Source organism: Dermacentor albipictus, chromosome 1 (assembly GCF_038994185.2).
Source record: "Dermacentor albipictus isolate Rhodes 1998 colony chromosome 1, USDA_Dalb.pri_finalv2, whole genome shotgun sequence".
In the NCBI taxonomy this organism is placed as follows: Eukaryota; Metazoa; Arthropoda; class Arachnida; order Ixodida; family Ixodidae; genus Dermacentor; species Dermacentor albipictus.
In genome coordinates, this window is record NC_091821.1 from 140,187,173 (window position 1) to 140,202,579 (window position 15,407).

The following is a 15,407-nucleotide window of genomic DNA, read 5'->3' on the forward strand; positions in this document are numbered from 1 at the left end:
CACGAGTGATGCGGAAGACCTGTGGTGTGCCCCCGCCGGCAGCAAGCTCTCTCTTCGTTCAACTTTAATTTGCCTTGTTCTTATTGTTTCAACATTTAAGATACACATAAAAATTGCTTCTGGCTGTACTTTCTCTGGCCTCATTGTATCTCGTATGCATAAGGCTGTAACGAAAAAAAAAAGGAAAAAGAAAAACCGAGTCCTTCGGATCTCCTCATTTTTCTAGCTCCTCGATCGTGGAGGACATTGTTTAATATGTTTTGACGTACTGTCATAAACGCGGTTCCAGGTTTGTGGGGTGGATTGGTTAATAAATAGAATATACAATTTTCTGAGGAACAGTCTGTTCTAGCAGTCTTAGGCCATGCTTGAAGTTATGCTCGAGTCTCCTGTACCAGAAACATTCGGTTTTTGTAAACCTTCTGACGCAGCGCTTGTGTCTTCGCACATTGACCGCTTTGAGAATTACATGCATAGTTCACCCCTTTAGAATGGCGTGAACACAACCATGTCCAGTATAAGAGGCAAGCGGTTCACCTTTCTTTATTTTTTATTTTCGTGCTAAGGAGCCATTGAGCCTGACATACAACACTATACTTTGATGTTGGCTAAAGACTATAGATAAAGGTTGAAGGATAACGCTGCGGCTGTAGTAAGACACAGTTAAGAAATTGAGGCTGCCCCTTTCTGCAATAACACGCGCACGTACACCACAAACAAACAGGCATGCTAGGTCTACAAAAAGAAAAAAAGACGCAAACAAGACAAAAGTAGCAACGTGCATTCTTTATTCATCGTCTTCTTCTGCGTGGTCACTAGCGTACTGTTCGCGGCCACAACAAGGAGTCGGTGTGGGACGTCTCCCCCCTCGGCGCGTGTGCTGCCACCCGTGGTGCACGTGTCGCGCAGTTACAGGCGGAGCAGCCGAGGACGTAACTACACGAGACGTGCACGAAGGGTGGCGCACGGGTAGAGGAGAGAGACGTAGTGTCCTTGATATCGACGAGCAGCAAACAAAGCAAGAGAAGGACGGGACAAGCGCTGTTTAAAGACTAAAGATTTATCGGAAACGAAACGTGATATATGCATACATATATATGAGCGCATTGTTACGTTTCGCCTATGACGCGCGCTGTAGCCGGCGCGGATTCAACGGACGCCGGGGCTTCGTTCAAAGCGGCGGACATTTTGGCCCGTTCGGAGCGGCCGCGACGCATCCCCGCCGAGCGCGTCCCGGCATGTTCAGTGCCACGTGTCTTTGTGTGTGCGTGTGTGTGTGTGTGCCCACGCTTGTCAAAGCGCGGCAGCCGGGGAGAGGAGCTCCCCCAGTGTGAAGCGAGGAGGTCTGACCGGCGCCGGCCCGGCTGATGCGTCACGTCCTTGTCTATACATGTCTCTCAGTCCGTCCGTAGCTCGCTGTCACGTGGTGTCATCTCGTGACCTTCCTTCTTGCCCGCGACGCCAAGAGTATAAGAGCAGCTGCCCCCGGACGCCAGGAGAGAGGCTCCGATTTCTTCTGTTGAGTAGCGTGCTCTCCCGTCTCTCTACTTCGTTCGACCTGACCGCCCGCTCTTTGCGATGCTAGAATAAACAAGTTGTTCTGTTAGCAGTCGCCTCATGCTTTGCTGGGACCTTCGGATGCTTCCAGTGTGCCCCAGGCCGCCAGGCCAACGCTAGCCTTGGGGCTTGCGACCCATTTGCAACAACGGGCGCCAGCGGTCCGATTGCAATAACGGGTGTCAGCACTGAGGTTCCAACAGCTGGTGGCAGCGCTGAGATTCCAACAGCCGGTGCCATCGGTGCGGTTCAAACAGCTGGTTGCCAGCGGTGAGATCGCGACAACGGAGGCCAGCAGCGAAGATATGCGGTTGACTGTATGCTGAGCAGCACAACGACCATCCGGGAGCAGTGCAACGAGCCCTGTGTGATGACTGGTTGCCTGCAGCGGAACGACTGCGCTGAATTCTTGACTGCGAGGTTTGGTGAGTGCGGGACTTTCGTCTTCTGAGTTTTGCCAGGCTTTTGTTAGTGTCAGAAACAGAGCTGGTAATTGTGGTTGTCGTTGTTGCCGGGTTAGTTTGCGGCAAGACAATAGTAGGTAGTAGAGAAAGCAGCATTCAGAGCAGCCATGGATTTGAAGTCGTTGCGCAAACCGAAATTGTTGGAGCTTGCAAGAGAGTTGGGTCTGGATGTCTCAGACAAACTCAGAAAACCAGAACTGCTAAGGGCTATTCTTGAGTTAGGAGCTGAGGATGACGAGCTGTCGGAATGCCTTGAGACCATTGAGGAGAGGGCTAAAAGACAGGAGCGCGAACATAAAGAACAAAAAGAGAACGAAAAAGAAGAGCGCGACCGTCAACACGCTTTGGAAATGAAGCGTCTCGAGGTGGAGATGGAACGCGCTCGTAATGGAAGTCAGGCACACGGTGCAGGAGAACGAGTATCGTTCAAAATGACTGACCTGATGCGGCGGTTTAAGCTTGGAGAGGACATAGGTTTGTTCCTGGTTAACTTTGAGCGAACGTGCGAGAAGCAGGGGTTCTCTCGGGAAACGTGGCCACAGCGCTTGCTCACTTTATTACCCGGCGAGGCGGCCGACGTAGTCGCTCGCTTGGAGAGAGAGGAGGCAGAGGATTTCGACAAAGTGAAATCGAGTCTGCTAAAAAAGTACAGGCTGTCAGCGGAGGCGTTCCGTCGGAAGTTTCGAGAAAATGAGAAAGGCAAAAGTGAGTCGTATACAGAGTTTGCCTACAGGCTAATGTCAAACATGCAGGAGTGGCTCAAAGAAGAGAAAGCTTTTGGCGACCACGAGAAAGTTCTGCAGTGTTTCGGGCTGGAACAGTTTTATAGTCGGTTACCTGAGAACGTGCGGTACTGGGTCTTGGACAGGCCAGACGTTAGTACGGTGGCTAGAGCTGCTGAGCTAGCCGAAGAGTTTGTGACGCGTCGGGCTCGCGGAGCTAAGGACGGTCAGAAGGGTGAATTTGGCTCCAAGTTTGAGAGGCCGAAGTTCACGCCCATGAGAGCAAAGGGGGACACACGTAGTGCGGATGCGAGTGAAAGCAGTCCGACCGAACGTAAGGAGACGGCGGCAACCAAAGCCGAACGCAGAAAGCGGTTCGAGACGAGGCAAGCGCGCGTTTGTTATACGTGTCAGAAGCCGGGTCATTTTTCGGCGCAGTGTCCAGAAACAAAAACAAAAGTCGTGTTTTTGTCGTTATGCAGCACTGACGAGAACATGAAGCTTCTCGAGCCTTACATGCGAGACCTCCTCGTGAACGGGAAAGAGTGCCGAGTGCTTCGCGATTCCGCAGCTACGATGGATGTAGTTCACCCCTCTTACGTAGAACCCGATATGTTCACGGGCGAGTGCGCATGGATCAAGCAAGCCGTGGAAGCTCACAGCGTGTGTCTGCCCGTAGCAAAAGTGCTTATTGAAGGACCTTTCGGAGCACTTGAGACGGAGGCGGCAGTGTCATCTATGCTGCCCCCCCAGTACCCGTACCTATTTTCGAACAGGTCCGATCACCTCCTGCGCGAGAAGGGGCTTTTGTTTGGTGAGGCTAGCGTTCAGGCCTTAACCAGATCGAAGGTTCGGGAGCTCGCTGCAAAGGCGGTAGTTGCGGGGCCGACGTTGTCGAACGATGAGAAAGGGTCAGAGGCGCAGCAAGCTGATATTCAGAGCACGCCCGAACCGAATAAAATTGAGCCTGTAGCGTTAAAGGCACCAGATACTGGAGAGGAAATGCCCGACACGGGAAAGTTAGAAGAGCTATCTGAAGATTTGCTCATCGCGCCTACGTCAGACGGACTTAATAGGTTGCTAAAAGTCAGCCGGTTGGCTTTGATAGCCGAGCAAAAGAAGGATGGCAGCCTAGAAAACATACGCTGCATTGTCAAGGAAGGTATCGTCAAGAAAAATGCTCGCTTTGTGGAAAGAGGTGGGGTCCTGTACCGGAAGTATGTAGACCGCAGGGGAGTGGAGTTCGATCAGCTGATCGTGCCTCAGTGCTACCGTCAGGATCTGTTGCGCTTGTCGCATGGGGGTTCGTGGTCCGGACACCTAGGAGTAAAGAAAACTAAGGACCGTCTCTTGCAAGAGTACTATTGGCCAGGGTGTTTTCGGGACGCAGACCACTTTGTGAAGACATGCGACACCTGTCAGCGGGTTGGCAAACCAGGGGACAAATCGAGGGCGCCGTTGAAGTTGGTACCTATCATTACGGAGCCTTTTAGACGGCTCGTTATTGATACAGTGGGACCTCTGCCGGTAACAGCCACGGGGTACAGACACATTTTGACTGTGATCTGCCCAGCGACAAAGTTCCCTGAAGCAGTGCCGCTTAAAGAACTCAGCTCAGTTGAGATAGTCAATGCACTACTGTCCACATTTGCGCGAGTTGGTTTTCCTGCGGAAATCCAATCAGATCAGGGCACAGTGTTTACTAGCGCTTTGACGACAGCCTTTCTCGAAAGGTGCGGGGTAAAGCTGTTACACAGCTCAGTGCACCACCCCCAGTCGAATTCCGTTGAGAAGCTCCACTCCGTCATGAAGCGCGTGTTGAGAGCATTGTGTTTTGAACATCAAACTGACTGGGAGCTGTGTCTGCCTGGGGTGATGTTTGCATTACGGACCGCGCCGCATGCGGCTGCGGGGTTTTCGCCAGCTGAGCTGGTGTACGGTCGCTCGCTGCGGTCTCCGCTTCGCATGCTTCGAGAATCGTGGGAAGGCAGGGGCGACGACCCAGTCGTGGTGGAGTACGTGCTTAAGCTCCTCGAACGCTTAAGAAGGGCACAGGAGTTGTCAGGTGAAGCAATGGCAAAGGCCCAGCAGAGGGCCAAGGTTTATTATGATCGGACAGCCAGGGCCCGTCGTTTTGAGGTGGGCGATGATGTCATGATATTGCGCACATCGCTAAAAAACAAACTCGACGTGCAGTGGGAGGGCCCAGCACGGATTGTTCAAAAACTGTCGGACGTCAACTACGTGGTCAGTCTGCCAGGAAAACGGAAAGCACAGCAAGTTTACCACTGTAATCTGCTCAAACCCTATAAGCAACGGGAAGCAGTAGTGTGTATGATGGTAAACGCTCCCGAAGAACTTCCGGTCGAGCTTCCGGGACTAGGCTCAGTGACGAACAGGGAAGACACCGATCAAGTCATTAGTGACTTAATCAGTAAAGCACCGCTGTCGCCTGAGCAGAAAACCGAACTACACCAGCTCTTACAAGAGTTTCAAGGTCAGTTCTCTGAGAGGCCTGGTAGGACTTCTGTCCTCACCCATGATATAGAACTTACCTCCCCAGAGCCAGTACGATCCAAGGCGTACCGGGTGTCACCCCGCCAGCACGATATTATGGAGGCTGAGGTAAAGAAGATGCTACAGCTCGGTGTTATTGAGGCGGGTGAGAGTGATTATACCTCCCCTTTGGTTTTAGTTGAGGTACCGGGCAAGGAACCTCGTCCTTGTGTCGACTACCGCAGGCTAAATTCCATAACTAAGGATCAAATTTATCCGATCCCTAACATCGAGGAGCGCCTTGAGAAAGTTAGTAGCGCTCAGTTTATTTCCACCCTAGATCTTGTCAGGGGTTATTGGCAGGTTCCACTTACAGAAGAGGCTAGTAGGTATGCGGCGTTCATTTCACCAATGGGAACATTCCGTCCTAAAGTGTTGAGTTTTGGTTTGAAGAACGCGCCATACTGTTTTTCAAGCCTCATGGATAAAGTGTTGCGGGGACAGCAAGAATTCGCTTTACCGTATTTAGACGACGTAGCGATATTCTCCGCATCCTGGTCTGAGCATATGGCACACTTGCGGGCAGTGCTAACCCGCCTGCGCGAAGCGGGCTTGACAGTCAAGGCTCCCAAGTGCCAGTTAGCACAGGCCGAGGTTGTCTACCTTGGTCACGTGATTGGTCGGGGTCGTCGCCGCCCGTCTGAAATAAAGGTGGCCGCTGTGCGAGACTTTCCGCAACCGCGCACGAAGACCGATATTCGGTCGTTCTTAGGTGTCGCCGGCTACTATCAGAGGTACATCCCCAGGTACTCTGATATCGCGGCTCCCCTGACGGATGCTCTAAGAAAGACAGAGCCGCAAACAGTCGTCTGGGACGAGACAAAGGAAAGAGCTTTTAGCGCCCTAAAGAGCGCCCTAACAAGCCAGCCTGTGCTACGATCGCCCGACTACACCAAAGGGTTCGTTGTTCAGTGCGATGCTAGTGAGCGAGGCATGGGCGTTGTACTGTGCCAACGGGAAAATGGAGAAGTAGAACACCCCGTCCTGTATGCTAGTCGTAAGCTGACCAGTCGTGAGCAGGCGTACAGCGCCACCGAGAAAGAGTGTGCGTGTCTCGTGTGGGCCGTTCAGAAATTGTCATGCTACCTAGCCGGCTCGAGGTTTATCATTGAGACGGATCACTGCCCTCTCCAATGGCTGCAGACCATCTCTCCCAAAAATGGCCGCCTCCTGCGCTGGAGCCTCGCTTTGCAACAATATTCCTTTGAGGTGCGTTACAAAAAGGGGAGTCTCAACGGTAACGCCGATGGCTTAAGTCGAAGCCCCTAACGTGGGAATCAGCCTCAAAATTGTTTGTTATTGATGTTTTTCTTCCTGAGGCAGGATTTTTAACATATTGCTTTTGTGTAGTGTTTCAAAGTGATGATGTGCTTTCTAGTGCAATTTTCCGATTTGTGGACGCGTTCTGAGTGCTGCTATAGACTACTGTAAGGAACTAGGCAGTAGTATAAAAGGGGAAAGAGCCTGGCATGGCTTAGTGAGGGTTGTGCCGTGCTTGCTGACTGAGCGGCTGAGTTTCGGCGCAGTTCTAACGCTTGCGAACAAAAATGAGAACAAAAATGGCAACTCTCCTGAAGTCACTTTGCAGTGTCCTGTGTGAACCTGAACGTGAGAACGAGGCCTTCTCGGTGCGCTGCGCTCAAGAAACGCCGAGGGACGACCGACTTCGGTTATGAGCATCATCGAGCGACATCCCTCCGGACAGCGGATGCAGTCCCCTGACCATCGGGATCTCCTTCCCCCGGCGGGGCGGTCTGTTACGTTTCGCCTATGACGCGCGCTGTAGCCGGCGCGGATTCAACGGACGCCGGGGCTTCGTTCAAAGCGGCGGACATTTTGGCCCGTTCGGAGCGGCCGCGACGCATCCCCGCCGAGCGCGTCCCGGCATGTTCAGTGCCACGTGTCTTTGTGTGTGCGTGTGTGTGTGTGTGCCCACGCTTGTCAAAGCGCGGCAGCCGGGGAGAGGAGCTCCCCCAGTGTGAAGCGAGGAGGTCTGACCGGCGCCGGCCCGGCTGATGCGTCACGTCCTTGTCTCTACATGTCTCTCCGTCCGTAGCTCGCTGTCACGTGGTGTCATCTCGTGACCTTCCTTCTTGCCCGCGACGCCAAGAGTATAAGAGCAGCTGCCCCCGGACGCCAGGAGAGAGGCTCCGATTTCTTCTGTTGAGTAGCGTGCTCTCCCGTCTCTCTACTTCGGTCGACCTGACCGCCCGCTCTTTGCGATGCTAGAATAAACAAGTTGTTCTGTTAGCAGTCGCCTCATGCTTTGCTGGGACCTTCGGATACTTCCAGTGTGCCCCAGGCCGCCAGGCCAACGCTACCCTTGGGGCTTGCGACCCATTTGCAACAACGGGCGCCAGCGGTCCGATTGCAATAACGGGTGTCAGCACTGAGGTTCCAACAGCTGGTGGCAGCGCTGAGATTCCAACAGCCGGTGCCATCGGTGCGGTTCAAACAGCATCAACGAAGAAACCTAAAGAAAAGGTATTAGACAATACGCCCAACTCGCCCAGTTCACTATCCTTGTGAAATACAGTGTAACAGAACGCAAACCTTCGTGTAGTTGAGTCGCGATGGCATTTCAGGTTCATAGAGATTTCTGCCGCGGGCTTTCTTTGATCTTGCTGCTGTTCTTATAGCGGTGTTCTGCAGTGAACCACAATCTGTGGTTGCTGCTTCTCTGTGGAAAACAGATTAATTTAACATGTAACCTGCATTATTCACGCGGAGAAGACAGCTCGCAGTTCGTGATGACCAACGTTATGTACCTTAAATGCAGCTGAGGCGACCGCTAACTTGAACGGAGATGGTTGCGAATGTTTCTGATCATTGCTGGAACAGCCCCGTTAAATGTGGAGGTTACAAGGATCTTGACGTGGTCTAGGAATGTCGCGACACTTCTGACAGAGCGCCTGGCATTGTCACGAAAATGTCGCACTATGGCTGCTGGCCCGTGCAGTGCAAATCTGTAGATGGATCGAGTGCTTGAAATATTTGTTCATTAACCTTTAATAAAACGCTCAAATGATCCCATGTCTAGACCCATGAATACTAACACGCTGCTGAGAGGTGAATTTTTTGCGATAGCGTATGCCTGAAATTTTAACTCTAATAAAGAAAGCGGACCATACTTGTTGCAGTCTGCCGCAAGTTGTCAAATGATGCATGTAATGTGCTGGTATGATGATCACGTCAAACAGTGCAGTAGCAGCACACAGGTGATGGACCACTCATATGCAAAGGAAATGAGATGTCAGGGTGGTCCCGGAACGTGTCTACCAGAATCCTCCAGAATCCGTGTTGCAATATAGGAAGCGCAGAACCGAACTGTGCTTGCGGCTATGTCTCCGTCACTTCAAGCTCCAGGGATCGCCAGGCGCTCAGAAACGATAAGGTCGTGGGCGGGGCATCGGCGCCTACGTTTATTAACAGAAGCCTCCTGTGGCGGGCGCCTGGCCGGACTCGCACCGGCATTAACTTCTGTAAGCAGCTACACACGAGTAGCCACCCAACATTGTTTCCCTTGTGCCACATCAGCAAACTAACAGTCACCACTTGCTCATACCGGTTCTTTTATTGCCGTCCTCACGTGTGTTCATGTATTTCTTCACATTTGCTAAGGTTCTGTCCTTTCATCGTTAGAAGTTGTTATTCCTATTTCAAAGGTTGTTCGTACATTAAACACGATAAGAGAGGGAAGCCAACAACGCTGTTGCCTCACGTCATATGAGGCGTTTTATTCTGGCTGTCCGCCCACAGTTGAACTGGCTTTGATGTCGCGGTCACTGAATTTATGGGAAGGGGTGAAATCTAGCTCTCAGAAGTTATTATTCCAGGTTCCAAATACAAACTGCTGATGGCGGTGTTCAAATAAAAAAAATATGACGACATATAAAATGCTGCCAGGGCCACCTGTTGATAAAATAGTCTTTTGGAGGTAGCGCAAACGACTTCAAGAACCCATCATTGCGGAGGCGGTGGGGCGTGTTACGAAAAGCAGAAGACTAAGGGAAAGAAAAAAAAGATCAAAGCCCCTTTTTTAAAGAAAGATGGTTGAACGCGAAGCTTTCCCCCAATGCAACCTGAATCAGATTCCAAAGCCAACAACCACGTGACGAACCCAAGAAATGCTGAGCGACCCGACGCTATGCATATGTGATTTGATTGCTTGTTTAGGATTGTACTTTTTGAACGTTGAAGTTGACTGAAGACACATTTCGTTAAGTTGCATATCCTTTACTTTAGATCATGTAGCCGTTGATTACACGCACACACACTTTCACGGACGACTCTACACTTGCACAGCATTGCCTTGTGATCACTGTGGTAGACGGTCAGAGGCTCTGCCATCGTAACGTGACATAGCCTGCTTGTAAACGCGATATCAATGCAGGAACGGTGTTGCGTGGTGGGTCTCTCTAGCGTCTTCAGTTTCAACGAGTAGCGATCTAGCATGAAACTCTCGATCCATTTGCCATGCTCTTTCGCCACATCGATGTTAAAGTCACCGTACAGGAGGATCGGCGTACTGTGTGGCTTTAAGGTCTTCATCGTTTCTGCCAGGAACGTTTCCGCGTCACAAAGACGCGTGTTCGGTCTGATGTACACGCTGACGACCACAAGACAAGTAGGCATCCCGACTGCACGAGCGTCTCCCACACGGCTTCTGCGTGCCGTTGCCGATACATGCGATCGGCCTTACGGTCACGATCGCGCTCGCGCTTACGTTCGCGTACGGCAGCCTCTTCTGCCGTGCGCTGCACCCGCGGCCTACCCATGGTGACTGCCGGGAATACATTGCGTGAGGCTCGTAATGCACCGCCGGTATATACAATTCGTCTAGGTAGCGTTGCATTCGACAATCTTTCTTTAAGAGAGGGGCTTTGATTTTTTTTTCCAGATCCTAAGACGAGCCTGTGTTCACGAGCACTTGCTGTCTGCCATAAGCAGGGAAGCTCAGTTAATTGCGACAGGGGCGGTCTCATGCCTAGCAGACGCAACTTGCGCTTGCAGTGAAATTTTTTGCACATGCGCTACTCTCGCTGAGCTGGTCGCTTCGCGCCATTATCAAGCACTGATAGGCCGGCCAGTCGACGCTGGCGCGGTACTACGAATGTGAACTGTAGTATTCTACGCAGATGTGTAAGCTGACTTTCCCGCAGTGCGTTTTCGAAGCTCACCGACGAATCAGTGAGACATAGAAAGCGTCACTTTAAAAGAAAGACGGAAGATATTAGACATATTTATTAGCTATTTCATGGTGCACGTTGCGATATCGCTGATTTTCTTACCTTTTCATTGCGAACCTGTGCTCGTCTGCACAAAACATTTCTAATACGTAAATCCTGTCCGTGATTATTCATCACAGCGGCGATTGTCTTGTCGCATCTGGATAAATCTAAGTGTAGACGTGTTGCGATCGCAAACCTTTTGCTTAGGCGCGCAAATAGCGAGACGCCTGCACTCTTGACTAAAGCTTTTAACCGTTTTTACTGGAGTACCAGACTGTGTGCACTCTAGACGCCGTTTATGACGCACGAATGCACTTTGACGCACTGAAAAGAAGGTATGCAGATATATTTATATTATATTTCGCGTTCCAAAGCGATTGTTGGCGCCACTTGTGTCTCGGTGACGAAATTCGTTAAGTGTAAGAGATACTGCGCGCCTCATACATCATTTAATCATTTGTGAACTGTGCGGTGCGACTTGTGGCAGTAGTGACGTATCTTAACCTCTATATACCGAGTGCAGGTCGTCTGTTGTTGACATCAGGGAAATTAGAAGCTTTACCAATGCAATTGAATGTGTCGGGGGATATCACGTGACAGAGCGGCAAGGGTTCCGTCTACTGAGCTTTGTAAATCGTGGAACCTGTATATCGCAGCGCTCGCTATACGAAACATCGTTCTTACTATCATGACCAACGCTTCCGTGCCAAAAAAAAACGAGAGAAAAAAAAGAAGAAGAAACAGCTAACCAGTCACATTAGTCGTCTCATTTCACGCTGCAGGCAACGTGGAACGCAGGACTAGAATAATATTGATGTAACTTAAGAAGCCGGAAAGGAAAGCCGCCGATACCCCCGCTTCTACAAACAAATAAACACACTGCAGGCTGCCACTGCTAATCACGCTATTACTGAAAGTTGAGCAGGCACGACTGCGTTTCAACGAAGTAGCGGTTCTGGGGGGGGGGGGGGAGCAGGCACCTTCAAATAACGGCTTCGGGGGCCTTGTCTGCGCATACCTGCGGACACGTGTCCATGGCTCATTAACGGTAACTGGTCAAATGGAAAAGTCCAGACTCAGAAAACTCTTGTATGCACATAATTTGTGCTCCAACAAATGAGAAGACCGATAACGTAAAAAAGAATTAGTTCGACATATAACTATCTACTTTACTTCTGTGGTGAACGCAGTCACCCAAGAATGAAAGCTACTCAATACTACAACGACAAGAACAAAGAATAACAAAAAATAAATAACAATATAAATAAAAGTAGAAAGAAGACACCCGCCGTGGTGGCTTAGTAGCTATGGTGTCCCACTGTTGAGCACAAGGTGGTCAACAGTGGGACACCATAGGCCGTTCTCGGCCGTTGCGGCTGTATTTAGGTGGGAGAGGAATGCAAAAAACGCTCGTGTATTTAGATTTTGATGCACGTTAAAAACATCCCGGGCGGTCAAAATTCATAGCGAGCGCTCCGCTACGCGTCGTCCCTCATTGTGGCATTTTGGGGCGCTATAAACTTCACAATGTCATTTAGCGAAAAGAAACATTCGCTAGTTAGAGAACAATTAGACAATATCGTTGTCTAATTTCTCTCTAAGTGGTAATTTTATTCTCAGTGTGACTTCGTCATTTTAAAGTAATTTGTTGCTTATAATTGAAACAATCCAAAAGCTCTTTGTCCGAGACTCTAGGCATGCAGACAAGGCTGCTCAGTCGGCTCATGAAGACGGTATGGCGCATATGCCACACTGCTCTCGAGAATAGATGCACGAAGAAAACGTCGTATTCCCAGGTTTTTGCTCGTCACCACCACTGGGGATTCAGCTCATAACAGTGCTGTAGCCTGGTATTGGGAGCCAGATGTGCTAAACAGTGAGATATATATAGCGCAGTATTCACGCTCAGCATTTCGTGCGGTCATTTGTGCGCCACGATGACTGTGAGAGGGGCGGCGTTATCGCACACAATTCAGAGGCCCAAACGGCTGTTCTGCGGCGGACAAAGACGCCATTGTGTGCATTCAAGAAAAAAAAATGGCAGTGGCTTAGTTCGGCTATGCCAGGATATACGTAGCGAAAGCTAAGGCATAGCATCGTTAGCCTTGGTTAATCTTGATTGCAAGTCCAGGTTAGTCTGGTTGTCTAGCTATGTTGCGGCGTTTAGCCAGTCGTTCGGCGCGCTGTTCGTCTGTATCCTGGGCGATTCGTTTCCATCTTCATTTTGTTCCGATGTCGATTCCACGCCGGCTCCTGCTTATCAGGATTGTCGCCGTCCATACTGCCGCCTCGACTGTGGTTGCGGCGCACGCGAGCTCTCCTTTTCAATCCTCCAACACGTTATCAGGCATGCGACGCAGCTGGCGAAGCGAGCGGAGGCTGGCGCACCGACGAGGAACGCGGGGTGACGTCATACCAAACGGCGTCAGCGGAAAGGTGCGGCGTTGCGCAGCGGCGGAACACCTGTGGCTCGGTGCTACTAGTGGCGCATGCGCAGTAGTGACTAGGGAGCGAGCGAGAGAGAAATACCCGCGGCGATGCTTGCGTTTTCACGTCATGTGCCTCCTCGGAGCACCGCCACGGCGAAATCGCAAGTTCGTGGCCAGTAAAGATTTCGCTTTAAAAACATCAGTGTCATTCCACTTGTGAAGGTGGGCGACGAGCGAAGCTGTGTATGTGTGCCCCTTAATGGCGTATTGTCCATTGCCGTTCGTCAAACGCCGTATGCACACAAATGGAAGGCGAGACGCGACTAGTCGCTCTTCCTCGATGTTGAGCCTCGGAAGATGACGAGGCACCGGAGAGTATACATACCCATGTATTGTTGCAAAATGCGGCAGGACACCTTTTACTAACGAATCCCGGCACGTGCAGAACAAACGCGCACCTCACCGCCCTCCAATGGCACACACTGCTTCACCACAGCCAAGGCGATCGGGCGTTGGTCGACGTCCCGCAGCGCAGTAATGGTTGTGAGGTCACTCGAAAACCACAAGTGGTCACACACGACACAGGCTACACAAAAGTGGTTCCCCACAATCTCCCTCTCAATCCTGGCCGTTTCTCCAGTGAAACGTTCCAAGTTTGCGGTATCTGGGCCATATGGAGATGGCATTTATTTCCGCCTGCTTACGGCATGCTTACGGCACTGCCACCACGGGAGAGCGGTAGGAAAGGAGAAACGCAAGCGCTTGGAACGCCGACAAAGCGATGGCGGTGTGAACGTAGACATGGCCGATCGACGCGGGTCGAAGTGTAGTATCTGTTCTTATAACCTTAACCTTAGTATCTGATACGGGTTGTATTTGAACTTAAGATATTAAACTTATTTTTGCAAGTTGGCGGAGTGCTTAAAGCCTGCTTCACCTGCGCCGCGGGCCGGTCTGGTATTGCACTATCTTCGGCATCGGCCCACGTTTGGGGATAAATTTTCGATCTACACGGCTCTATATAATTTTTTACAGAACCTAGCAATATACAGCTTCGCTATAGAAATTTGTTTCTGAATAAATCCCGACCCCCACTGTGAGATACGGTTCATATCGCAGCGTATGAGCTCAGAGCCATAGGAATTTTTAATTAATTGTTTCGAGTATGGCTTCTTAGAGCGGGCATTTACGAAGCATTCTGCTTTACGTATTAGAATGAGGGAAGGGGGTGGAGGACTGACAACTTTGCCTGTGATGGCTGCAGTCGCGAAGAGACCATTGATCCCATTCCTCTCCGTTTTCCTCGTGACGTCTCACAAATACAGTCCATCGGGACGGTGCCTATTAGTCTCGGCAACCTGCCACTTTCGCAACAAACTAGCAAGAAGCGCCGAACTCGGCATCCGCCGCATGAAAAGGCAGCGAAGGTGCTATTGCCCTAAGCTGAAGTGGCTGGCACAGACGTCTTTATCATGGCTACGCTTGAGTGACGTATGTTAAAAGGTTTTACTGCATGCGTCGGTTATCTTTCTGCCAGCCATTTTCCCTCCTCTAATTTGGGGCAACAAACTGGAATTGCTGTTTTTGTTGGCTTACTAACGTTCCCCATTTGTGTCGAGCTCATTTGTCTCCATGAGCTCCCCGCCTGGGTATTTCCGGCGTCGTGGTTCCAAACCGTTCCATTCGGTGCCGTACTAAGACAATATGTTGCTCTGACATGTGCTTGAAAGCCGGCGTTACTGGCATAGTAAGAATATCCGCCCGAGCTTGCTCGTGGAGACGAGAGTGCTGACTAATCCTACAGTCCTGCGATGCTGTAGTGCTGCGGCGCCTTGTTGCCTCTTATGAAGGCGCCTGAAGCTAGGCGGGTGAGGTCGACGGTGAAAAAAACCGTTGAGGGAAGTACGCGAGCTTGTGCTTCAAAGGCTTGGCGCTTGCGTGCGTGCTCCCCTCTCGACTACTTGTGGTCCAAGATACTTCTTTACTGAGCTTCGGTTTGCTATTTTTTGCGGCTTCTATCGAGTGTGAATGCCTTCCGTTTCATTGCTGCGAATTCTCTCGTCGTGCCACCATTGACCGACGAGGACAGCGGCCAAAGCCACTCTAGGTCAATTGGAACCATGCGCCTTTTCCTCAGTTTAACATCTTCAAAGCATGCAGTCCGTAAAACGTGGAATGTGTTCGTGTGCAGTTGGATTACAAGTGCTGTTTCGGTGCTTCTGTGGTGTCCAACCTAATTTCTATAGCAATCGATGTCAAGGCGCCAGTTTGGTTACACATCATTATGTAGTAGCCCAGTTGTATAGCACGACGCGCTTACCGCTACGCTATACAACGATCGCACCTGATCACTTGCGCAAGGTCAGGGAGCTTATGTGTTTGCTTTATAAGACAAGGGCCGCTATAACGTGAAACAATTCCAAACTTTTCTATTCCAAATCTGCAATC

General features: G+C 50.7%; 1 protein-coding gene and 1 non-coding gene across 2 annotated transcripts in view; both read left to right on the plus strand.

Annotated features, from left to right (window-relative positions):
• Positions 1–15,407, plus strand: part of LOC135900044 (uncharacterized) — a 554,543-nt gene that overhangs the window by 177,661 nt on the left and 361,475 nt on the right. The window lies entirely within an intron of this gene.
• Positions 13,768–13,950, plus strand: LOC135900122 (U2 spliceosomal RNA). The gene has a single exon (XR_010563803.1). It is a non-coding gene; the product is annotated as a U2 spliceosomal RNA (small nuclear RNA).